This window comes from Oxyura jamaicensis, chromosome 5 (assembly GCF_011077185.1).
Source record: "Oxyura jamaicensis isolate SHBP4307 breed ruddy duck chromosome 5, BPBGC_Ojam_1.0, whole genome shotgun sequence".
In the NCBI taxonomy this organism is placed as follows: Eukaryota; Metazoa; Chordata; class Aves; order Anseriformes; family Anatidae; genus Oxyura; species Oxyura jamaicensis.
In genome coordinates, this window is record NC_048897.1 from 4,818,482 (window position 1) to 4,845,671 (window position 27,190).

General features: G+C 35.4%; 1 protein-coding gene across 6 annotated transcripts in view; it reads left to right on the forward strand.

Moving 5' to 3' along the window:
* The window catches only part of LRRC4C (leucine rich repeat containing 4C), a 498,815-nt gene that overhangs the window by 430,063 nt on the left and 41,562 nt on the right, over positions 1 to 27,190 (forward strand). For 4 of the 6 annotated variants that reach the window (XM_035326556.1, XM_035326555.1, XM_035326558.1 and 1 more), the window contains one exon: positions 12,110 to 12,242. The exons of 1 other annotated variant lie outside the window; for it this stretch is intronic. The gene's annotated coding sequence lies outside the window, so the exon portion shown is untranslated. Of the gene's footprint in view, positions 1 to 1,075; positions 1,226 to 12,109; positions 12,243 to 27,190 lie in introns of all 6 variants that reach the window. One more of the 6 variants, XM_035326557.1, reaches the window with a different exon arrangement.

Sequence of the window (27,190 nt, forward strand, 5' to 3'; positions counted from 1 at the left end):
AGTGTTTAGTGCTTGCAGCAGTATATCTAATGTGATAGACTCTTTTCAGGAAGAAGTAACAAATACAGTCTCCGATTAAATTAAAAAAAAAAAAAATCTCATGAAGTATTTATTATCTATTTGGTAAATTGCAAAAGAAGAAAAAGTTTTAATACACATATTTCACATAAAAATAGGAGGGAAGAGAAACAAAAGTTACAGCGCATTAAACACGTAACCCAATAATATGTTATATATGCATATTGCAGTACCCCCTCATTAAGTGTAAACATTTACAATCAATGGTAAATCAGAATGGCACATTGTCAACTAGTGTGTGCAAGCATTGTATTCTTGAAATGACTATGGTCCAAATTTCAGTATTTTCTTTATGGAATTCATGCAGTGCCTATGATCACCAGGTCAGCCATTTCATGGCAGCTGATGACCACCTGGAACAGTTGAAGCCATGATTATATTTGGCCAGTAACAGTGAAGAATATCCAATCTAAAACTCTTTATTGGTGTTACACACTACCATAATCAATTGAAATGAAAAAAAAACCAAAAAACAAAAAAACTCTAATTTCTTTTTTCCTTTTAAATATTTGATCTCTTACACATTCCACTTGCTGTTGGTTTTATAGTGTTTAATTTATATATATATGCCATATACAAAAATAAGGAAAGCCATAGAAAAACATGTTTTTTGGTTTTAGTTTATAATGGACCATGTTGTGTGAAGCAGCAGTACTGCATGTAGTAATAGGTGATAGGTTTCTAATATATTATATATAACCCAAGGATGATAATTATACTATTAGTGTTATAGTTGGCATTAATGACTCCCAAGCAGATAAATGACCAGTAGGTGAGAATGGTTGTCACAGATGCCATTGTACACACCGCATTATTTCTTGTGAACAAGATACAGAAGAAATAAATGCTCAGTTCAGTGCTTGCTGGTTTTGGCTAGCAGAAAATTTTTGTTCTTACCTTTAATATACATATATATTTTTTAACCTGGAATCAGGCAGCCTGGGTCATCGCTGTATTTCTCTGTGCCCTACTTGCTTTATCTTGCTTCATATCACAGGATCAGGAAATCCATGTGTCCTAAGAGGATATTTTATACCCAAATTTATTCTATCATTTTTGTGTGCTTAAGATGATGGATGAAAATACTTACTGCATTTCTAAGTGATCTGTTGCTTTTATTAGACCCTTATAGTCCAGCAGGAAACACGTATTTGCATGTTCTCAGAAGCTGCCTTTGGGGTGGGATCTTCTTTCCTTGATTTCTCCATTCTGCTGCTAATCAAACCACCAGTTGGACTTAAACATATGATAGCTTTGTTCTTCTTGGCTGCTTAGTAGTCTGTGGACTTTGGCATTATTTGAATTTTGTTTCTTCTCTTGATTGGCATGTTTTTTTGTCATGCAGGCCTAGTCTTACTTGATGTGTAGATCCCAATATATTCCAACAAGGGTTGTTTTGGATTGTTTCAAACTTCATTAACTGTGTTCACTTGTTATATTACTGGTTGCTTCTAATGATGTATGTGTTGAAAATGTATCTAGACTGGAAGTACATGCATAGAATTGATATGTATGTTCATATACAAGTATAAATAATATATTTAAGATAAAATATCAGAAAGGCATGATGAAATTCAGAACTCTGATATTCTGATTCCCAGCTTGGTGAATGGTCCATTGGAACTTCTATAAAAACTACATTACTTCTAACACAGAGATTTCCTTTTTGAATTACATTGGTTTTGATAATGTGGTTGTAGTAAGTAGCTAAAGACTTGCTCTTCTTTTGTGCCAAGAATGCTTTCATCCACCTGATTTTAAGGAACACTGAGGGCCCTAGGATTTCCCACATTTGTTGCTAGAGTTAAAATCATAGAATCACAGAATCATCGAGGTTGGAAAAGACCTTCAAGTTCCTCAAGTCCAACCATCAACCTGCACTACTGAGTACAATCACTATATCATTGCCCCGACATTGATTCTGGGTAAATGTTTTAATAAGGAGTCTAATTCTGCAGAGTGCAGAAATTCTTCTGTTCCCAGTGAATGCTACTGAAGGTTGCTAGGCACCTCAAAGGGCCAGTGAGTATCACAGCTTGCTTAGCACATGGCAGTACATATGCCATTTGCAATCTCTGTGTAGAGCAGACTTCTACTGCTGTCACCATAGATTATTCAGTGTGGTTTCTGAGTTTGTTTTGTTGTGCTTAGAACGTGAGTCCATCCCTTATAAAATGGTAACATTCTGTGGATTGTGGTTTATGGACCCAGAAAAAACGGGTCACTAAAAAGTGGGAAGAGGAAGGGCTTGAGATTTTTGTATGAATAGCAATAAAAACGTTCCGTTCCCTGAACATTTCATAGAAGATCCCTCCAGAAGATCAAAGAAGTCAACGACTGAGGCAGTGTGACAGTAATAGCAAATCTTAATTTTCTTATCAGCTTTGTTAGGTCCTTATTCTTTAAATATTGTTTATTGTGACATGTGCATTCCCGTATACTCTGTGTAATGCTGGCAGTATACAGGATGCACTTACCAGGAAATAAGCATATCCCCAAAGCCTCAGGGCATTGAGCTACCCTTTTGTTCCACATAACTTACTGCAGAAGTGCTCACAGAATGACATGCTTTACTGTGTGTCACCTTATTGCTTTATTATTAGGCTTCTTAAAGGTCAGATGGGCTTGACTCAAATTCATAAGAAAACAATGCTGTACAAAGTTGATTTTCCTCATTATTTCTCTACCAGAGAATCTGTGTATTTTTCTGAGGCCTGCAAGAATATTTTTGATATTATGTGAAAAGCAGAGAACTGTTTTCAATTCCCATTGTGGTAATCAATGAGATGTAAAATTGCAGAAGTTGCATGCTGCCTAGAGCCTCTCCTGACAAACTTCGTTTGGTTTGTCAGAATGCATAAACACTCATAAGACCATAGCATTAGCTCTATTTCTCTCTGATGTGACTGAGCACAGAAAGAAACCAGCTTTTAAGGATACATTTTCATTTGCTTAATTAACACTGCCATGGCTGCCATACAGAAAATTCTTGCTATGCTATGCATATTTCTTGGGATGGGTATAGAGACCATTACCTGTATATGTGGTACAAAAAAAAAAAAACAACAATAAATCTGTGGACTAGCTCTATAATTATCTCACTTTTGACAATTTCTTTCAAACATAGAAAAAAATCAGTCAAGATAACCCTCTATTGCATTCTGTATTTTTTATCATATATGTGACTACTCAGGAAAGTTGCATTTGTTGCTGTGCAGTCAGGAATCAATTGAATATTGATATATAAATTCATTTTGGTAGTTCCTAAGAAATATTTATGCAAGATATATATTTAGGAGGAAGAAACTCTTAATACAGTATGTTTTGGAATTATGTGGAATATGGCATATTAAAAAAAAAAAAAAAAAAAAAAAAAAAAAAAAAAACTTGTTTAGCCCTAAAATGTTTTCCTATGGGTGTCCTTATGGGTGGAGTGATTGTGTTCCTTATGACATTAGTAGTGGGCCAGAGGCTTCTTGTCTATGCCTCTGACGCAGATAAATACAGTCATCACTCAACAGTCCCTTGGAGGTGTTTATAAAGTGCTCTGTTCTCATTCCCTTTACTACTGGAGAATACATCCATTTTGTATAAGGACATTTCTCTTGACTACCTTAGCTGATAAGTGAAGAAGTGAATGAATGTTTGTAAATGAAGTATTCTTTCTCTGCAATGGTTATTCTTTTAGCATAGAAACTAAGGTGATTGTCAGTTTCTATCTAATTTTGAACTGTTTTCCAGAACTATCTAATTTTGAACTGTTTTCCAGAACTAAATGCCCATTTTACTTACTTTCCTTCATGTTGATTTTCTAATGAATAAATATGAATGAAGAGGCAATATCATTGCCATTTCCAAGCTTACCCTAATTGCATTAGCTTTTTGACAGCAACAAAAAATAATAATCCTGAACATTGAAATGAAAGTCGGGATTATATCTTAGTGTACTCTATGTGTTGTGTATACCAGCTATTACCTCAATCAGCAGGTCAGCAGATAGGAGTTTTCACCTTGTGATTAGATTGCAGGATCTAGATTGAGGAAAATGCAAACAATAGAAATAATAATCTATAACATCTGTCAAGAGAAAAGATGGAGAGGTGGATATGTTGGAGTCACTCCCTTCATAAGAGTCAGTCAAGAGTTCAGTCACTCTAAGGCACTATTTTTGAGCTCTGGGGAATATCTATCAGGGAATATGTGGAGAATGATCTGAAGAGAAGAGGTCTGATAATCTTCCTGAAAGAATTTAACATTTCTCTTAGCCATTAAAACCACATCGTATACAAAAACGTGGTAATGTTTCACAGTCGTGGTTTTATCTGAAATTCCATTTCTAAATTCTGATAGCAGCATAATTTGTTGATTTTGTGTTTGTGAGGGCTTTTTAATTGCTTGGGTACAAAAATCTGTTTCTTGAGTTGAAACTTGGCCTCATAATACAAATTCTCAGCCAAGAAATAAGTTTTATTTCTGGAGAGCATTTGAAGAAGAAGGAAAAATCATGTTTTTATTTGTTTTTGAATTTCACATTTATAGACATATTTTCATATGAAAAATCCTGAAACTGCTTCAAGTTCCTTCTTTAATACTTTGACACCTTGCTGAAATTTTGCTGCATGTAGATTGCAATTTGAATTACTCCCTCTCTCCCTTCCCTCTCCCTGCCCCCTCCCCTCTCTCTCCTCTCCCTCTCCTCTTTCCCTATCATTGAATAAAATAGCCTTTAATAGGAAATATTATGAAAATTCAGACAGAAATTAAAAAGTTATGAAGCTTATAGTCCCTAATCGCTAGATAATATTTTATAACAGTCTTTTTAGGAGATTAAAAAGACTGAAGTTATAGTGTAGACTCAATGAGGCCTCCTTTTTGTCCTTCTCAAAGTATGACTAGGTGACCAACTAAGAGTAAAAAGCAGTTTGGTGGTTTGTTTTCCACTGTAGGTTCTATCTGAACTTGAATATCTACTCAGTTAAAAAAAGGTATTCATCCCTGGACTATGTTGTAGATCAGAACATACCTGTTGTTTTCTGGTGTACATTCCAGGACAGTAATCAATGTATGTATGAGGGTGGTGAGGCACTGGAACAGGTTACCCAGAAAAGCTGTGTATGCCCCATCCCTGAAAGTGAAAATCCCTTGAAATCCCTGTGTGGATGAACAATTTACTAAATGTATCTAAATAGTAAACTATCAACTGAAGTGTTATTCTTGATAACACACTGTTTATTTTGAGTTGGCAAAAGCATGAATAGTTATTTCTTTTCAGTACCTATTGAATGCACTTTGTCACTACCCCCTTGTTTTTAATCTTATGAATTTCTGAGATGACTTCCCTTACCTGGAATTATTCTCACATGTATAACGATGCATAGCTATGTATATGCAGGATAAGACAAATTTTATTCTTCATTAATATAAGACATATTCTTTGTATCCTTCTGAATTAAATCCATCAGCTGAAAACTAGTTGTCTTAGAAAAAATCTTTCCTTTGATACCTCAGGGAACATTTTTTTCCCCATGTGTAACACCAGCAAGTGATATTACCTTCTTCTGCAATACCTTGAGGTTACAAAGACCAGAAAAGAGATTAAATAATGGAGTGGGTCTTTTACATTGTTAACATACCTGAAACTCTGACCTGGGGAATGTCCACTTGAAATAGTGAAGAGGGGCATCCTGTAACTCCTACCAAGAAGTTTGCTTCTGTGCTTTGTTTTTGAAGCTGATTTTCATAAATTCATGTCAAATTAATGATTGAAAACTCATTAAACTGGGCAGTAAGTAAGTGGAAGATTCCTAAATCATAAGAAATAGCATATGAAATAGCAGAAGGATAGTATTTCTAAAACTGTATGAATAAATAATTTGATAATAATCATTAATAATTACTAATAATTTCAATTTTATTTTTGAAAAACATTTATTTAGATGTTTTTTAAATAAATGAACTTGTGGCTTTTTATAATTAAAATATAGTTCTGGAACTTAGTAAAAATTATTTCTGAATTTTTCTGTGGCTGGTGGTCTTTTTAAGACTGCCATCTTTCATTTTTGTAGATAACGAATGATCCTTAACTACTCCTTTGATGATCCTACATAATGATATGGCAGAATTCCTTGTAATTATTACTAAGATGAAAATATAGCAGATGTGCTAGTCAGAAGGGGGAAATCTAAGTCTGAAACTAATGGTAGAGTTCAGTAGAATTCAATAGCACTCATCCTATTGCTTTTTATAGAACATGAGAGAGTTGATTTTTCACCTGCGATTCACTTTCTTCTTTCTGTCCCAATCTCTTTGTTTCATTTCAGCCACACTGAATTTAGCAGTTGATGACGTTGGCACTCATTTCTTTATTTCACTGTATTTAAAATGCTAGACAACACTATCAAATGTTCTTCACTCCAATCTCTTCTCTTTCTGTGTGTGAATGTCACACTGTGTTGTACAAACACAGCAGGGATGAAAGCTAACACAAATGCATATTTGTGTCTACAGCACAAAAATGTGTATTTTTAGATGAATAAACCAGGTCAAATCTTTCATAGTAAAAAATAAATTAAACAGTCATTTGTCAGATGAGTGTCTGGAGACTATTATTAATCAATAGAACTGGTCTTAAAATGGGGGGAATATTAGCAGGGGGAAAAACGCAATTTTAATGCCATTTTAGTTTATAAAGGCACACACACACACACAGATTAAAAAGACACCAGACCTGTTTTTCACACTACACATTTGCTCTGAAATGAACCACTCACAAATTTGTATTAGTTAGGCTGAATAAGACCAATAGTCTAGAAGACTGGTTCAACACAGACTAACTAGTTTATTGATTAGATGTTCAAAACATATCCAAGTATATGAGTGATTTTTTTTTTTTTTTTTTTTTTTGCTGCAGCAGATCACACGGAAAAGCTCAGAATATGATTTTAGAAAATGGTATTTATACCTTAACTCAAGTTGTTTTGGTGAATATCTGTGCAGAATTACCTAATCTCCATCTGCTTAACTCAAATGCAGAAGTATAAAAATATCAGCGTACCAGTGTGTTGCATCTATTCTTTGTTTTGCTCCATCTGGCATTCTTGAAAGAAGAAGAATCAGAAGTGCAGTATACACAAAAATTATATGTCTGATTCAGAAGAATAATCCTTACTGAGGATTTTACTAGCCTAAAGATCAGGAAAAGAATGTAGTTATGACCTTACCATTAATAATCAAAGATTGTGGCAGATTGGCCAATTCTTTACTGTATAAAAGTTCTATTTGGATAAGCATATAGATAAAATAGAGATCTGAAATAGCAAAATATGTCAGCCATTTAGGGGAACAGAAGTTGGCGAGAATGCCTCTCCAAATCAGCAAGGAAATACCAATAGCTAGTTTTACTGCACAGTGAATCAGCAGTTATTCTGAGGTGAGATTTAACTTAACTTCTTCATATTTACTGGTAAGACAGAGTGTGTATAAATGTGTATTTCTTTGTTTAAGAAACTGTACAGAGTAGCATTCTGCCCCTGTATCCTCTGGGACTGTTGAAAGTCTTATGTGGACATAGCGCATTACATTTTTCCTGTTTTATTGCCTTTACCCTCACTTGTTACCTAACATGAAGAGCTCACATGTATTTTGCTAACTGCTTGCAAGTGATTCTGATTCATAAATAAAAACATCAAATGCTATTTCAGATGTCCCAGAGTATCCAAGACTTCCACAGGAGCAAGCAGATAAGAGATGGGGCCTACAGTGAACCTGTGCTCCTCTGGAATTACAACTCAGGGCAGCTACAGTAACATAGATTATCTAAAATAGCCCCCTTTCTTTTGGCAGTTGAATGCCACACTGTTAGTGATATATATGAATAGCCAAATGTTTAATATTTATTAAAAATAGCAGGAACTGAGTAGATGTTTGTTCCCTTCTCCTTGTGTATTTTATTTACTATGTCAACATGGCAGAACATGCTACCATGTTTATTTTTTTTCTCTAATAAGTCTTCTTTTTACTGCAGCTTTTTTCATCCAATTGCAATTCATAAAAAATAACTGCTTTGAGAACAATTACAAAAGCCTGATTATAACTTCAATGAGCTGGTGTTACTTATTGCCATAATAAATGTTTAGAAAGCATTAAAGATAAAGGACCAAATGTTGATCTGTTGTACTGGCAGAAGTGTGGAGTAAAACCAGAGCACTTGGAATGAGGAGATGGGCATTGAGCTGATACTATTGAGTATTTTAAAAAGATTTCTTGCAGTTTTTCTTGGTGAGTTATTTAAGCAAAGATTATATTGTATATTAACAATAGTTTTCCTTTCATGTTTTTCTTACTAAAACTTCATTTTTCTCATAATGTCCTTTTTCCAAACGTTTTTAACACTGCATTTTGCTGTAGTAGTCTATATCCAGAAAACTAAGCCATTTTACAGCTGTCTTTTTCATTTTGAGGAGCAGAGGAAGGGAGGAAGATGGCCAAAATCAATCTTTTCAGTGTATCTCTTTTTTAAGCATAAGTGCATGGCAGGTGAGATTTGCCAGTATAAATATACGGGATTCCATACTCAAACCTCATTACAGACACTGCTTGTAACTTATTCTTCACAGACACTGCTTGTAACTTATTCTTCCATGTGTCTTGAGAGATTTCTCTTTCTCTAGTTTTTGCGTATTTCCAAAGGTTTTTGTCCCATGACTGCTTTAGCACATTTCCCAGTTTCTTCATTGTTTCAGCTAGGATAGCACTAATTTTCCTCCTAGCAGCTGGTATGGTGCTGTGCTTTGGATTGAGGATGAGAATGTTGCTGCTAACACACCGCTGTTTCTGAGCAGAGCAGTGCTCACACAGGGAGGGCCAAGGCCTTTCCAGCTTCTTGCACTGCCCTGCCAGCAACAAGGCTGGGGGTGCACAAGGAGCTGGGAGGGGACAGAACCAGGACAGCTGGCCCACACTGGCTGAAGGGATGCCCCACACCATGCGGCGTTGTGCTGAACAATAAATATGGGGTGGCTGGCTGGAAGATGTGAGGGTTGCTGCTTGGGGACGGGCTGGGCATTGGTGAGTGGGTGGTGAGCAGTTGCACTGTGCATAATTTGTTTTTATATTTTTTTATTTTTATTATCATCATCATTATTTTTGTTTTCTGTCCTATTGAACTGTCTTTATGTCAACCCACAACCTTTTACCTTTTTTTTTTTTTTTTTTTTTTTTTCCCCAATTCTCTGTCCCATCCCACTGGAGGGGTCAGTGAGCAAAGATCTGTGTGGTGCTGAGCTTCCCACTGTGTTAAACCACAACATTAGTAAAACCTATTATAACATTTTTTTTTATAAAATTGCATGAAAAACTCTTTTATTGTCAATGTACACATTCTTGGACTTACTAAAAGAAGATTGCTTGCTGAAAGTGGGAAAACAGATGCACAAGTGTATGGTTCTGATACTCTTCATTAGCTTTATTTCCAGGAAGGTTGGCTTAACACTGAAGAGCACATGAAACCATGATTATGTTTTGCAAGAGTGGGAAATCCCAGACTCTCAGTTTTTGCTTTAATGATCTTATAGTGTAAAAAGTGAACATAGGTATGAGGAAACTGCTTATCAATAAACTGCTACTTAACTGTGTAGTCAGACTTCCTTTGTATGATAGTAACTCTGAGGAGTACAAATTGAGACACTTTCAGGGAACTTATGATAAACTTATGTCATTGTATGGAATGACAGAGGTAAAGCAACTTAGTAAATTATCTGTAGTGATTCCTTGAATTGAAAAACTCTTTCTCCTGCTTAGTGAATCCATTTGTACATCTGTTTCTATGAATGCTTTCAGTGTTCATAAAAAACTAAAAAGGAAGCTTTTTTATCTAATCGGTTATTTTTGAATCATTTTCTATCATCCATTTAGTTTTTGGTTTTGTTGGACACTGTTATGATTCAATATATTTTTTTATTTTCTTTTAATATAGCTCAGATTTAATATACATATTTTGTACTATTAAGTTTGGGGTAAATGAACATTGATGCCTACGTACAGATAAACACCAAGATTTACATGTACTTCCATAATCTTACAACCATCACGGTCACAGCTCAAATTAAAATAGTTTGATGCAGACACTTTTTTTTTTTTTTTTTTTTTTTAATTATAACTGATGGTTTTTCTTTGGTAGTTGTTTATACTGCTTTTTTTAAAAAAAAAATCTTTTATTTATATATAGCTCTGCTGGTAATGAGCCATGAGACACAAAAGCCATATATCACTGCCGTGTGACCACAAGATATGACCACTATTCTGAAGAGCAGATTAGGAAATATCTTTGACCTTTTTTTCTACCCTCCCCCCATTAGAGTATTAGAGAAGAGGGATATGCTGATCAGGGGATGAATAGATCTAGCAGTATTTGTAAAGTGGTATATGAATTGAATTGGTAAGAAAGTAAGTATTTTCTCATGTAGCATTGGTATATTTTTTGGGCAGTCCTCAATTTTGAAAAACCAATGAAGGAAAAAGCCCTGAGGAAATAGGCATTTCCAAGAAAGCTTCTGGCTTGTTCAGGGAGAGACGCTCCATATCCAGTTTCAAACTACTTATAAGTAGTCCCATCTCCTTCCGAACCACCCCACTTTGAGTCACAGACACAGCAGGAGATGAGTTTTAATCTCCATTTTCTTCCAGTGCTTGGATGATGCAGGAACTGCTAGTGACTCAGTACAGCAGCACAAACTGTCTTCATCTTACGTAAAAGCTCCAGGCTGCATGCAAGCAGGAGCCTTACATAAACAGCTAGTATTTCAGGGTGAAAAAGCGTATCAAAGAAGCAAATCAACAGGGACAGCAAGAAATATCAGTGCCCATTACAACAGGAGCTTCTTACAGAGACTCAGCTGTTGTCTCATGGAAAGTGGGATTTGCTTAGTTCCCAATTTCAAGGAGGTAGGTACTTCTCATTGCAAAACCAAGGACTGTGTCCTTTGCTGAACCACTGAGGTGATATGTTTAGAATCCAGTGTTAGAAGCAAGAAACAAACATCTCTTTGTTTCTGTATCTTTCTTATAGACATTCTCATAAATAAATATATAAATAAAAACTGTCCAGAATTAGTATAGACTAAGAAAGCTCTGTGGAGGTTGCTAGGCAGCCGAGGCCAAAGGAATAAAAAGCAGTCAGGTCTTTGAAAAACAGAATCAGTGACTTATGGGTTATCTGGAGTCACCATTTACTGTTGTCTTTAGTCATAAACATGAGCCAGTGGAATTTATTTTTCTTTAGTAAATGAGCAGTGATTTTAAAAGATTTTAAATAAAAGGTCTGTTTTGTATCTCTTGCCTATTAGTGTTTACAAGCTATGAAATTATATGTATGATAATTATTTCTAATGTTTATTTATTCATTGATTTAACTAGGGTATGTCCAATCTGTTCAGGCTATAAGTTGAAAATAATTTTGCAGAGTAATTAGTTTTTAAACTTTTGCCCCATTTTCATTTTTATCACTATTTGCATCGAAGACTCCAAATGAAGGAAGCTTCAAATGCTGGAAAGTATACCTCATCCTCAAAAGGAGTATGTGTTTTGCTACTGTTAGTGACAGTGGAAAGATCTCAATTTTACCACCATATCCTTCATGTATGATGAAGCTACACATTACAGAAATATAGCAGTAACAAACACTCTTCTAATTACTGTTAAGCTTGTAAAAATGCAGTAGCAGGCAAGGTTTTCATATGCAAGGTTAGGTGTTCACATTATTAACAAATTGCTGCCTTTGAAATCTCTGTGCTTGTATTTGTGTCTTTAAGTCTTCCCAAAATTAATTGCACCTTTAGGAGTCATGTTATTCATACAGGTATGCTGGAGGAACAGCGTATCTTGCAACTCACCTACCTTCTCAGGTAGTGTAATGACAGCTCTTCTGTATCATGTGTTAGTCTACATTACTTCTCTCTCAATGTCTTCAGATGATTGCGTTTCTAGGAGATATAATTGATGCATCATTTATTTTCAAAATTTATTTCTTCCACAGGGTAGATGCTGTGGTGGGGTCCAGGCAGCTTTGTGGAAACGTCTCCAATGTGCTGGTAGGATGAGAAGGTCCAGGGGTAGTTTGGAAAACAAGGAGAAGCATCACCTCCCAAGACGGTAAACCTACTGAAAAGGTAATTCATGCTAGAATACTCTTGCACAGTCTGCTCTTAAAGTTCATGGATGTGTAGCACATGGCAGAAAACTGGTAGGGAATGGGAGCACATACTTTTAATGCTGTCGAAGTGCTCATACTAAGTCTCCTGAATTTTTTTCTTAAAGCCCTGGCTTTCAACTCCCTTCCTTGTGTGAGTGAGAAATTGAAGGCTCTGTCTTACAGGGCTTTTCTTGCCTTCCCTTGGACCTGTTTGAGAACACGCAAAATTTACATCAACTTACCAAAAAAAATTTGTTATAGGACTTATGAAAATGCCAGCATATCTGCCACAACTTTGAGTAATTAAATGTTGTTTCACAGGGAGGCTTAATAGCTTTATTTTTCACTGTACATAATTATGTTTGGTTGGCTTATTTTGGTCCTATCTTAGAGGCTTAACTGTTGTGTTTATGGAGACTCTCTTTCTCCCCAAACCTTAACTATGGATGCTTTTCTTGCTAACATTTCAGAAGTCCAAGAGAATGAGCAAACTAAAGATCTGTTATCCCTCAGCATAAATGTAATGCTTCTTACTTCATGTTAAGAGAGAGAGTTCAGCCAGGAAGTACCAGTCAGTGAACGTTAAGTTTCTCAGCTGTCCCAAAAGTTCAGCTATATTGTGTACATCTGAGCCCAGTTAACTCTCAGTATGTCCATGCTATGTATGTATTTACTGGTCCTCAACTGTAATTAAGTTTGCTGAACAAACAGATTTTGTGCACTCATCCTAAACCAATCATGTCCCACGATACTTTACAAAATACCTGACAAGCTGACTTACTTCTTTCATTTATTAATGTGCTTTAACATATGCAGAGAGTAAGAATATTAACAATGGAAAATCACACCAGTAAAAAATGAAATGGGATTTTTGATGCAAAAGTTTTCATAAGGTTCTATTCCTATATCTCTTGAGACAACCAAAAAGCACGAAACATCATTTAATTAGGAAAGTTTTTTCCTTTGCTCAGGAGCATGGATGATTTGGCTGGTTGAGTACTAGGCTAGGTTTTCAAATGTCTCTGGGAAATACCTTCCTTTTTGTTGCTGGTGAACTCTGTCCAGCTCCTTGGCATCCATTAATTAAAACCATTCAGAGATTGCACTGCTTCAATTCACAAATTGCTTCCATGCTTCACCAGGCTTGGCAGCTGCCAGAAAACCAGCCAATCTGCACTCACATAACTTACTTGGAGTTATTTATGTCTCTGTATAACCTATAGCTGTGGTAGAAAGTGAGAGTCAAAAGCCTTCCTCTCGATAAGGAATAGAAAGTACTTTATTTCTGGGAGAAGTTATCAAAGTGTGTGACAGAAGAAATGGTTGATATAAGAAAGTGAGAGGTCTTGCTTCCTGTATTTATATAAAAGTCATAATTTTGATTTTGTACTCTGCCTTTCAAAACTCTTCTACTCAAAGTTCTTGCTAATCAATTTAGTCTAAGTTATCCAGACCTAATTTGGTTTTCTATTGTGTAGAAAAAATGAGTTAGTAGGGCTTTTTCTTTATAGGGGTCCAGTAGTCTTGATAAAAATTTCGTCAATTGGTTGCAAGTAATTTACTGTAAACAGAAGAATAGCTAGCTTCCTTATGTTAGAACTAGTCTGAGATCCAATGGATCTGGCTTCAGTCCTAAGCCGTGTTTCTGATGTTTTCTTGCTGCATTTTTTAAACAATAAAATGAGCAGAAATTTTGTAATGTACCTTTGTTGATGCTTTGGTGACCTCAATGCCATAGAGAATGGTTTGGGTGCCAGACTTTACACTGGGAAAAAGTTACAGCCCTTCAGGGGAAATAGGGAAAGAAACTGAAGCTAGATGAGATGACACTGAGATCTCTTCATCTGCAACGTAGTAAGAAAATTTTGAACTTCTCCAGCCCCTACACTTAATAAGAAACAGGGTGCTTAGTGGATTGATATTTCAGTTTCTGATTCACCGCTTTAATTGTGTTTCATGTGAACTAGTGTTGTAAATGCGACTTTGACTCAAGAAAGGGAAAGATGAAAATATTGTTTAAATATAGCTTGATATCTTGATGTTAAAATGTAATTTTATTTTATAACCAATATTTTTGGTAAGAGGATTTTGTCTTCATTTGTGTTGATGATAGCGATCTGGTATCAGTACTAAGTATATATTCTTGAATTCTGACCGTATTTTGTTCCTAATGGGAACTTCAAATGTTTCACATTGTTCCAGCACATGGAGCTCTTTCCTTGCATTTCTTTGGCTGCTCAGCTTATTCCGGATGTGTTTGCATTTCACTTTTCTGTTTCTTTATTGTAAGTACTTATTTTTGGTCTATATTAAGTTGAATGGTTCTAACTTTTTTTTTTTTTTTTTTTTTTTTTTTTTTTTCCTGTGGAAACTGGGGCTGGAACTAAATGATCTTTAAGGTCCCCTCTTACCCAAGCCATTCTATGAATTGCTGTGTTTCTGCTAAGGTGTCTATAGTAAAGCTGTAGTAGTCAATGCTTGCGCTGTTTTTCTTCTTTCTTTCCAAAGTAACCAGCTAAGTAACCAGTTCTGTTCTATGTTTTGTGGAGAAGTTCAAGCCTTTCAAATTAATTGAAAGGACATTCAGCTTCAGAATTAATAATGTCCTTACACACAATGAAAAATTGCATTTGAGAATGAGGCATGTCCCAGCATTTGGAACAGCAGAAATTAGATATTCAAATCAAACCAGAAGTTCTTTTCACCTAGTAACAATTCATATAGACATGTTTAGAAAAAAAAACTTGTTTTGAATGGCTATAGATACTGACCTGTGCGACAACAACTAGCTCTACACAGCTGGCAATTGAGACTGCAATCACAAAACATGGATGTTTTCCATTCAAAACTGTGTAGGCAGTGTCCATTGCTATCAGGCAAAGGGAACACTCAACTAAGTAATTATATATATATATACATATATTCTTTGTATCCACAAATGAAAACCGTGAAGTTTCTATTCATTTTTATTTATTTATTTTACATTGCATTTATTTATTTATATTTATTTTTTTACCAAGAGACTTTCAGGGATTTATGTAAGAAGAAAGAACCCTTAGACAGAACCGAAGTTGATAGCCCTTGAGACAAATTGAGTTAGGAGAACTTAGCAATTTCTTTAATATTTTACAGAAACCAAAGACTGTGACATCCCCAAAACAGACCATTGGATCTTTGGAGTGATCTGAGAAATCAAGTATAAAGGAGACAAGTTACCAAGCAGTCCTCACTGCTGTTACTCAATGCTATACACGTTGTATTCCCCACAGCTGAGAACACCGTATTTAATGAATTTTGTATGTTTTGTAGGAAAACTGATGACTTCTATTTGTTTTAACTCACTGTGTGAAATTCCTCCTTCATTAAAAACTGGTAGAAAAGCTCACCCCTTCAGTGTGTCAGGATGCAAGGGATTCAGTGTCCCAATTTACTTCTTTCTTTTCTCCCTCTCTAGCATTGTTGATTTTGTTAATTTACCACTTTTTTTATTGTTACTTCTCCATTATTATTTCATTTTTTACCTATTGTGGCTACTTATCCCGATTTCCTCAAGTTCTGTTATGACATGAGGCAGGAAACCAGTTATTTGATACTGAAGGAGAACAGTATGGGGCATTTATTCTTTCGGAGACTGAATGTTTTAGGTACCTTCTTCAGAATATTCAAGTTCCTGTCCTGTTCCAGGTTCCTGTCCTGCAATTTTTAACACTTGCTTTAGTGGAAGTTTTGCTTTGGATACACTAGAATGAAACTGGTGGTAGAAAAATGGATCCAAATAAAGAATACTCAGTGAAATTCCCTTGACATCTTGGGAATTTGCAAAAGATTACCCATTTATTTAACAACATACAATTGATGAAAAAAATTAGCTCCAAACTACTTTAAATGTCTTGTGATGAAAGAAACCACGTAAAAGGAGGAGAGCGGGGAAGAAAAGGATTTATTCTCAGATGCAGCAGGCAAAGCACTTCTTATTCTTTTACCATTTGTATATATGTAGGAGGTGAGGTTTCTGTAAGAAACTGTCAGACGCACAGCAGCTTTTATTTATATGCAATGTCTGGAATAATGTTTATTATGAAGGTATTGATAACTGTAACAAGAATTGAATATTACCACATGAACTGCCTGCATTAAGCAATATGATTATTAAAAGAGCAAAATGAAACCAATTTATATACACAAGGTGTCTGACTGCAGCTAGAACTCCCTAGGGCATTTAAAGCTGTATCAAAGTAGCTGGAGAAGACAGTTATTCTTGTGGAGCTGCATGAAGCGGGCATGATTCTATAAAACATGACTTTAGAGCCGGTGAGCAAAAACAAACTGAAAGACATTTTGCATGAGGGATGTGAATGAAACCTAGTTGTAAGCATAGATTAGAACATTTTGATTAGAACATTTTTGATTAGAACATTTTGATTAGAATAACGATTTGTTTTGTTTGTTTGTTTGCTTTGCTTTGGCTTGCAATGCTCTGCTTGCTTGCACTGTGCAAAACTTTAATCTCAAGTTTTGCTAGGTATAGCTTTCTTTTTTTTATTTTTAAACCGGTCTTGTATTGGGGATAAAAATGACTCGAGCGAAACAGGACTGCCTCTGTTGCTGTAGGTAAAAATTCAAAAGATTATGTATGCAGGTAAATTAAAGGGAGCTGTACCTTGAGACACAGGTGCTGGAAATGCTTCCTACTGCTCCATAAGCATCAGTACGGATCCGGTGGCTGCCAAATATCAGCCTCTGGAAAGGAATTCCCTCTGGCAGAACAGTCCCGTGTTCTTCCTCCTTAGGAGCAGATGGCAAAGAGGCAGCCCACATCACCAGGCAGACCTGGATATGCTCTGTCTTTTGGGGCTGAAGATTATTTTAATCCAGTAAATTGTTCTTTTCAGCTATACAGATATTTGAACTAAATTAAGTAAAACAAAATTTATTTGGGGGGTAATCCCTGCATTTTTTTCTGTAAAGTAAGTGAGCTGTACAGATAAAACTGATTTTATATGGCATAAAATATAGTAGCTAACATAGGTGAATAAAGCTAAATTGAGAATATATTTCTAATATATTAAAGCAGTGCTTTATATTGGACAAATAGACTATTATATACTATCACATTGTTATTTTCAGTAGTTTTCTAACATTGGTATATTATGGCACTATGATACCTTATGAAAAGAGCTATATAAGCAAAGAATAAAAGGGTGTTCTACAACATTGAGATGTATGCCAAAATGAGGGAAGCAATGTATTTATTTAATCCCCTTGATTTATATCTATGATTTTTTTGTGTGTGTGCTGATTACAAGAGTATTTGACTGCTTCACAGTCATTAATTCCTTCAGATGCACAAAGAAAGAAGAGGTGCCTCTCTGAACACAGTGAGCCTCTGATCAATACTTAAAAATACAGTACATCATAATGAAAATGGTAGCACACTGCCTAGTATATTAAATAACCAAGCAGCACAAAAGTGCTCAACTTCTCTGAACACTGCACTCAGAAATGGGTTTCTTTAGCAAAACATGTTTAGAAGCAGTATATTCTACAAGTGAGTAGGTTTTTTTTTTTTTTTTTTTTTTTTTTTTTAACCTTTGCAGCTCCTGTTTGATCATTATTCCAGTTTTACAAATAAAGAAGATAAGACACAAAGGTGGAGGATTAAGAAAGTTAGGATTTAGGACTCTATCCTGTTGTGTTTGAAATCTGAGTCTTTTTCCATTTAGTCCGTTTAAATTTATTATCACGTCTTTACTGCTCTTTGAGAATCCAAGATACCACAACTAGAAGTCATGATAACTTGTCTAAACAGAAAAGGCTGCTTAAGTCACAGAAGCAGAATAAAGAGAGATGGTGATGATTTACTGTTCACTCTTGTGCACTTTTTTAAAGATAAGGTAGCACTTTGTATAGAAAGGGGTAAATGGCTAAGGTAGACAAAATTGCCCAGTTGTACAAGTGGTCCTGTTTAGTTTTGTGAGGAATACTAAAGTTTCAGCATCACACAATCTGCATGTTAGGAGCACTAAGCAACAGATCTTCTTATTTCTCATGTCCTTGGCTCATCTAAATATAGACAAAGCATTGCAACTAGTGGCTGGGTTTCACAGTAATGGGTAATGTCAGTAATATCCACTAGTGACTGATCTGTGAGCTACTGTAATCCATTCCTTTACTGCAGGAAAAAGTTAAATTTGAAAAGACCAACATGAAAGATCAGTGTTCTTTTAGTAGAAGTAATTTAAGTCTGAATTGGTGGCCATTTAATAATGGAATTTCCAACTGTCATGATACAAAAAGAATATAAAAGTGAAAAATGGGGCTCATAAACAAAATTGGGTTTATCAGTGTTAGCAATAACAAATCAAATTCAAGCTGTTTATAAACCTTATGCATCCTACATGGTCACAGAAGGAAATCAATAGTTATTCACTTGCTTAAACCAAAATTCTAATGAACAAAATGAACAAAAAAATCTAGAAAGTGCATGCTGGGTTTAGGAATTTGTGTCAAAACAATGACACCATTGCTGTACCTGGCATATTCTACTATGTCAGTCAGGCTCTGCTAGCTGAACCTCTTGATTATTAATCCAAGATCAAATGATAGCTTGCACCTTTCCTGAACTCCATGTTTTGGGAAATTTTTCTTCCTTGCTATTTTTTTTTTTTTTAATATTCCCAGAATTCTTTTATTCTAATTCTGTTTCAGACAGAATTAGAATGAATTCAGACAAGATGCCACCAGAAATATTTTTCTAGTGATCTTTCCACTGTCCCAGTTAACAGGCTGATGAGATTAAAGTAACAACTGAAGATCATTAAGAAAATCTGAATAAACCAGAAGTACAGCAGCTTGCAATAGATGCATTTTTCCTCTTTTTATTTTTTATTTCAGTTTGATTAAAATCACTATGTGAGAAATGCTTTAGAAGGTGAAGAGTGAAATCTGATTTTCGTGGGATTTAATCTGATGTGAGGGAAATGTAAACGTAATCTTCTATTACATGTGTTTTACTTGAACTTGCTGGCATGCATTTTCAATTCCAGTTTATTCCAATAAACTGGAATAAAAAATAAAAATAAAAAATTCCAATATATATTTATTTTTAGTTCCATTGATTTATGGATTATGAAGAAGGAATATTAGACATTATTTGTCTCTCTTGCCAAATTTTCAGATTTTCCTAAGCCGTGTGTGAACAAGCAATTTCCTATTGGACAATCTAATGTAGAATTTGGTGAGAATTCCAGGGTGAAAACTAAGCTGTGTCGTCCTGTGAATGGAATAACAGGAAGTCTTTATTCCATCATGCTTAGAAGTGACTTCCTGAAAAGAAATTTAGTAATCTACACTATTCTATACTATGTTATTCTATACTATAAAAGCAATACATTGTTCTCTATGTTCTCTTAGGGGTATCATGTATTCATTCCTCTATTTTAAAGTTTGGCACTTAAAAAAAAATGTTTACACAAGTGGTTACAAATAAGGAACATTTGAAAACTTAACTATGGATCACATAGATCAGAGAATTATATTACCATCTTCATAATCCCCTGTTATTTAGTCCCAGAAGCAAATTTAAGTGTGGGGTTCCTGTAGTTTTTTCCCAGTTATTTGTTATTCCTTATCTCAGGAGTCAACATAGAACAAAAAAGAGAAAAAGGAAAAGAGTAAAGACTTTCAGAAAACAAAAGACTTCTACAATTAGGGCCTGATTTGAAACCTCTTAATCCTGATAAAAAGGCAGTTTCTCATTTTCAACAGGATGGGACTGAAAGTTTGACTTAATAATAGGGTGCTAGCCTATTTAGATACATAAAAATGTATGTGCTTGATTATTCTCTTTTCTTAATAGCTCAGACAGAAACTTGTTAGTATTGATACAATTTTAAGTATGTGTGTTGATATTTACTCATTATTACAGATAAAATATAAAATTTATGAGTGCTGACAACAACTGAAATGAAGGAAGGAGGAGTGAGAGGAAGGAATGAGAGGAAGGACTGACTTAGAACTCAGAAGAGCTATTTGTTGGCTATAGCAGTTATGTATATTTGAAACACACACACACACACAAAACAAAAAAAAAAGTCAAATTCCTTCCATTCATGGTGAGGTTATAGAGCCATTGATGTACGTATGCCCCCTGTCATACCAGGAATCCTGTGGTTATTTCTAGTGCCCTGCAGAAGAAAAGGACAAGTTCACTCTCATACATTACATTCTCTACTTAAAGAGGCTCCAGATTCCCTGGTCATGGTATGAATTTAGTGCACACAAGAAATGATAATGAGGATAAGTAAACAATGGTGCTGACCCTTTTATGTACTGGTTATAATAAGACTTAAAATGAATCTGAACTTGTGAGGACTGTAAAATTTATCAATAGGTTAAATAATTTGGAACTGTTTGACTTTAGGATTTTAACCTCCTATGACAACTGTAATAAATGTTCATGCACATGCCATTAACACTTCTGCTTTCTGCTTTCTTCATTTTCTTAGAAAAAAAATGAAGTAGAGATTTGCCATGCAATTTCTTCCCTCAGAAACAATTTAGTTCCTATGTAAGGATTGCTATGGTAGAAAACCATTTCCAGCAAAATGTAAATATGGGAGGGATAGAATGATAAACTGCTTACATCCACATAAATATTATGTCACTATCTTCAAGTGTGTGATTATGTCTTATTCCTTCCTATATATATCTTCCATCCACTGAGACCTTGCCTCATTCATTGCACAGGATTACTTTAAAAAGTAACTGTAGAGAAAGAAAATCTGGGATATTTTTAAATGCTTGTCTTTGCAGCTGAGAATTTTTTTTTTTTTCCCCTGAGAGAGAGAGGGACAGAGTAATGTGTTTTAGGTGCAGTACGTACACACTTTTTTCTTGCTGTTATTAGGAAGTTTAAACTCTGTCAGTCAGTGCCCAGAACTCCCAGTAAAAATAGCTGGAGGTCTGTACGTGGAGGAGAAGTGGAATGTTGAGTTGAGCTCAGCAGTGTGTCTGAGAAAGGAAGATGCTTCCCTAGACCTTTGCTTCCTCTGGCTGTAGGTAGTATAAAGAGGAGAGCTGTTAAGAGCTAAATACTCCAGATGCCCTGACTTTGTGCTGTCATTTGCCATTTTCTTGTTTTATACTCCTTGAATTTCCCTCCAAAATAAATTGGTAAATATTTACAATAGTTTTTATTATTATTATTATCTAATTATTTATATAATTTAACAGAATTGATATAATTGATTAACCTTCCAATTTTTTCCTACTTCAACTCTGCAGAGATATTTTTTGTCTCCTTTGATCTACTCTTACTCTCCTCCTTCTGTATTTAATCAATGCTTGTGTATTGACTTGGTCTTGCAGTTCTGCCTTGCAAGCTTCAATAGCCTCATCATATCTGGTGCTTATAAAGACCTCATGGAAAACATTGAAAACATTCTTCTTGGAAACAATTCTGTCAACATTTCATTGATTTCATTTGCATCAAATTATGTGTTGGGTTTTTTAGTTTGTTTGTTTGTCGTGTTGCTGACTTACCCTGTCCTCTGCCCTAGATAGGTACCATGGTTAACTGACACCTTGTCATTCTGTCTTCCAGATCAGTGTTTATAGTTGGTAAAGAGTCCTTCTCCTTGTGTCACCTAGCTTTATTCCTGCTCTGTCCTGAGGCAGTTTTTCAGTAGCTCATTGTACTTAAGTTGATTCTGTCTCCATTGCTTGTCCATACCACCGTTTATGGGGTTGCATGATGAAAAAGATAGATTAAAAATAATGTTTTAAAAATAATCTGCCTTTACAGGGAGGCTTGCTTTTGATGTGGATGTTATAACCTGGTTCCCCGGTGGTCTGTTGAGTGAGTGGAATTATATCAGCACAACCAAATGGGTGTTCAGAGAATGGAAACAGTGGCTGGGGACACAGGAGGCAGGAGCCTCCTGAGAAGGGCACTGTTGCCAAGAGAAATGTCTTTGGAACAATGGTCTACTTGCCTTTTCATTTCTCCTCGCATCTTTTGCTTTAATTATACATTTAGCCAACTTTCTGAAAGTTAAGAGCCCTTTCAGCTCATCTATTTTTGAGTTATCTCCACTAGTCAGTAGTAACCAGTTTCTCCAGGACAGGAGAGCAGAAAACAACTGTGCTTATTGTCCTGTCTCATTTTGAAGAAGCTGAACGATTTCCAGCAATTAAGGATCATTTGAAGCTTTCTAGGAAGTGTAAAAATTGGAGTAAGTAAGAATAATCCCTCTTAATTCCCAGCTCTGCAGGACTGAGATGTTGCTCACTGACAGGTTTCTTTTTAAACCTTTGGATGACCTCCAAGAGATTTATGGCCCGTAGTTAGTGAAAACATTACTTATCCAGTGCCCTTCCTGGTCTCAGATGCCACCTTTCTCTGAAGAAAATATGTCATACACTTTTCTCTTTTGGAACACCATCAGTCTTAGGAGAAACGCAACATGCATTATTTATTTTACTAGGAGATTTATGTCTGGAACATGAAGCCAGACATGAAGCTCGTCAAGAAGTTCAAGTTAACTAGACACAAGAAAACATTAGATGGATATCTGTGATGTAAGATCCAATTGGACACAGCCTCAGGGCAAAGAGATGATATAAAGATAGCACTTTCTTACCTAGTATTTGATCCAAGTTGATCTTTGCAGTCTATTTTACTGACAAAGATGCACATTTTATAAAATCATGCCAAAACAGTGTTTCTATAGGAGGAGCTGGCTCCTGTTCCACTAGAAGTTTTATGGCTTGTTGGGGGTTTTATTTTTGGTGGGAATTATGTAAGATGCAGAAAGAAAGTTGTTAAACTGGCTTTCCAGTGTAGAGTTTGTGATTCTCCTATTTCCCCATCAGCTCTGGACAAACGAGACTGCAGTTTCTCCTCTTGTCAATCTTGTTTTTTATATCTTTTTTTTACTTACACTGGCCAGCAGCAGGCGAAGGTTTCCTTTCTTTCTTTTTCTTTACACTCATGTATGAACAGATAAATTTTCCATCTTTATTTTAATTATTCTGCATTTTATCAAAAGAATATCCAAGTGGTCCTTATTTTAAGGTTTGTGGTCACTTTTAATACTTTTCTAATCTACCTCAGTGCAGCTCAAAATTATGAGTAATGACCATTAGATCCAGTTTTTGTCACTAGCACAGCACATCTGCTGCTGTAGAGACTTTGTCCCTTTTCTCTTTCTCCTTTGCTGGTGCCATGCTTTTGGCTGTTTAATGGTTACTTTGCTGTTGAACTCCACAGGGGAACATATCTCCAAACATTTCTCTAACCTCATGCAGAGAAATCCAAGACCTCTTCTTCCTATGTTCCCAGTAGGAGCTTCCTGCTTGCTTTTTATGTTTCAGCTACTACACGCACATACTTAGGTTTGACTTCATTGGTAATAGCTAACCCAATGAGCTATCACAGAGACCAGCTAAAGGCAATGCAATCTCATCCCCTTTCCCTATATAATTTTTCTTATCTACCTGTAAAGTCTTTCTTTACTGTATGATTAATTTTGCTAATCTCAGACTTTTAAAATAATCATTAATTATTATATTTTGCTATTACTCCGAGTGTTTAAGATCTGCATGGCCTTGTGCTGTCAATATGTTTTTACATCAGCATATATAAATGTGCCGCTATAAAATACTGCTGGGTAAACAACCACTGAAGATTTACATGATACATAGGTTACTCTGTAGAGTACTATTGTCCTGGGGAATAACTGTTCCATCTCATTAAACACTGTCTTGTTTCCTAAGACATCACATATTTGGGGAACAGTGGGTCAAACCAACTGAGGGATATAGACCTAAAATGAATGCTTAAATTCTTTCTCAGCATCTCTCTGGAACTGATCCCAAATTGTCTCCATCTCAAATGTTCTTGTTATTGCATATCACAATAAATTATTCCCATTGGAAATTCTAAGGTGCTTCCAATGCTGCTAGACATCCCTCAATATCAGAGTGTGGTCTTGGAATGAGGAAATAAAATGAGGTATATTCACTGATTTTTTTCCAAGTTTGTAGAAAGGTAAAATTTGATACTTACATGATGTGACTATGATTTAATATAAGTCATGCAGTATTTGCCGTCACCTTTCTAGAGAATATGAGGAGGGATTTTTCTTCTGTTAAATTTACTTCCTGATTTCTTTTATGTCAGTGTGTAATATGTTCAAATAACAAATATATTATCTTGTATATATTGTGTCATATAATAAATTCAAATATCAAATGAATTAGACAATGAAATTTTGTAATTACAATCCATATTATATGTTCAGATAAAACTTTGAAGGAATGGGAAAAAAAAAAACTCAAGAAATCAGACAGAAAGATGAAACCCTAGACCAAAGTCAATTCCTCTAAGACAGTGTACCACTTTGACACATTCTTCACCTCTGTAGCCAGATGATGTGCCATTTGGAGAATACTTGATGTGATAGTACATGAGGAGACAATGAGGCTTTCCAGGAATGTGGTGGAGTCCCCATCCCTGGAGGTATTTAAGAGACATGGATGTGGCACTTAGGGACAAGTGATGGGACTTGGGTAGGTCAGGTTTACAGTTTGACCTTGAAGGCCTTTTCCAACCTAAATGATTCTATGATTCCATTAAATAGTTAACTTTTTTAAACTCCAGAATACTCACAGAAGTGTTATTTTACCAGCCTGAGTAATATGAAATCTGAAACTGTGAGGGTCTAAGTATTCTTAAGTTACGGGGCTTTTGGGAGATCAGTGCTTTCTAAAATTCAGACTTGTATCTTAGTGCTGCATTCTATATTTTTTTCTGTCTGGAGGCTCAGATATTTGGCAGAATATATATGTAAGAGGAAAAATGGCTGCATTTTGAAGTCCAGATCATATAAAATGATTTTGAAATAAACTTACCATATTCATTTCATTCATACTTGTCACAGTGCATATTACACTCTGTGCTCATAAAACACCTGGACCTGCACTTAACTGATAAGTTAATCAGTAGTGCTGTTTTATTCATCACTCTTACATGCAAAGAGGTGGCCATGAGGAAGCTACAGCCTCTAAGGCAAATGATGAGTAAGAGAGTAAGAGTACTAAAAGTACTGTTTGTTACCTTTCTTTCTTTTGGGTGAAAGAAAACAACAACAAAACTAGTGTTGTGACTACTGGATTTGCTATTGGTTGCTAAATGGTAGACTGTTTTAAAGTATATCTTCAGAAGATGTAAGGTTCTGAGGAGGAAGCGTAAAGATAGTGACCAGAGTTATATGACAGTTCTTGAGAGCAGCAAGTAATCAAAGGTCACAAAGATCCAGAACTGAACAGAATGAGAAAGACTGCAAGTATAAGTAAACAAGATAAGAATCTGTACTGTTTCTTAAAGACCTCTGTGATAATCTAGGTTTAGACTTTTGGAATTTTAACACTATTTTTGCTTGCGTAAGTGTGGAAGATGCAGTTAAATTGCTGCAAGCACAGCTACAACAAAAAATTATGCTGTAGATGAGTATTTAAAATGACAGTGGTTCATACAAGAGACCCGTCAACTTGTGAAAATCGGAACTCTATTGCTTCTTGCATGATATTCAGGGAACTGTGTTAAAGAGAAACAGGGCTAATCCTAATGAAACATGACCTCTCCACTGTGCCAAACAACTGTAAACTGAATCTGACTGGCTGCTGCACTGGTGACATTTTGTAATTCAATTTAATGGATTCCAGCACTTGCCCAAGCTGCTGTCAAAATCTCCCCTTGATTGCCCCCTATGTCATCTTTTCATCTGCTTGCTTTGCATTTCAATTATCATCTCATTCTCATTTTGCTTCTCCTGATCATGTGGGTATCTAGCAAATGTCTACAATCAAAATAATCTCAATATTGCATGTAATTTCCCTTTATGATTCCGTGCCACCTCCAGTTCACATTAGGTTCTTGTTTCAGTTAATAACTAAATCACATTTAACAGATATAACATGTTATTTACTTTCCATTTTTTCCAGGCTCGGTCTTCTCATTGCCTCTCGCTAACTTTTGATTCTTTACTGCACTTTCAAGTGATGGTCAAGATCCCTTCTCTTTTTTACCTGCTGTATTCTTCACAAAATTAAAGTTGAAGTTTCTCCTCTTAGTTTCCAAGGGAACTAAGATGCCTGAGTTTTTCTTGTACCTCAGTTCTATATTGTACACTCCTGGGGTATGTCACTCAAGCTGTCCATGCTTACATTTAATGGTCTTTAAAATGAATACTTAATTCACTGGATTATTGTGATCTAATTAATGAATCCTTTGGAAAAAAAAAAAAAAAAAATCCTTTGCATTGCTAATTTGGAATGGCATGTAATAGTCATAACAATAAATGTATTTAATTTCCTGGATTTAAGCCCAAATGGATTTAAGCCCAAATGGATTTAAGCCCAAATGGATTTAATTTCCTGGATTTAAGCCCAAAGTCCTAAGGGTTGGGGACTTTTGTTTGTTTGTTTCATTCTCCCCACACATGGTGCTTCATTTTGTGGGTCATACCTATGCTATTTCACATCTCTGTAATAATGATATTATATAATGATCGCTTATTGTGCATACATGTATCAAAGAGGATTTTAAAGATATTTGTATTCTATGTGAATGACTGAAATTCTTAATTACAAAATAAGCCACTTGAAAACCGTAGATCATTTTCCTTTTTACCTTGTCTGCAATTTGCAGCAAGCAATGAAAATATGCTGTTTACAGTTGAGGCATTTTTCCTGGAGTGAGAGTCTTAAACGGGACAAATGTGTGGAGGATTGTTTATTAATACTTTCTGGTACTATGAAGTATTTTGACAAGGGTACCTAAATCCCAACTTGCTTTTTCACCATATGTTAAATATGTTAATGTTTCTTATCGGGGGGGGGGGGGGGGGGGGGGAAAAAAAA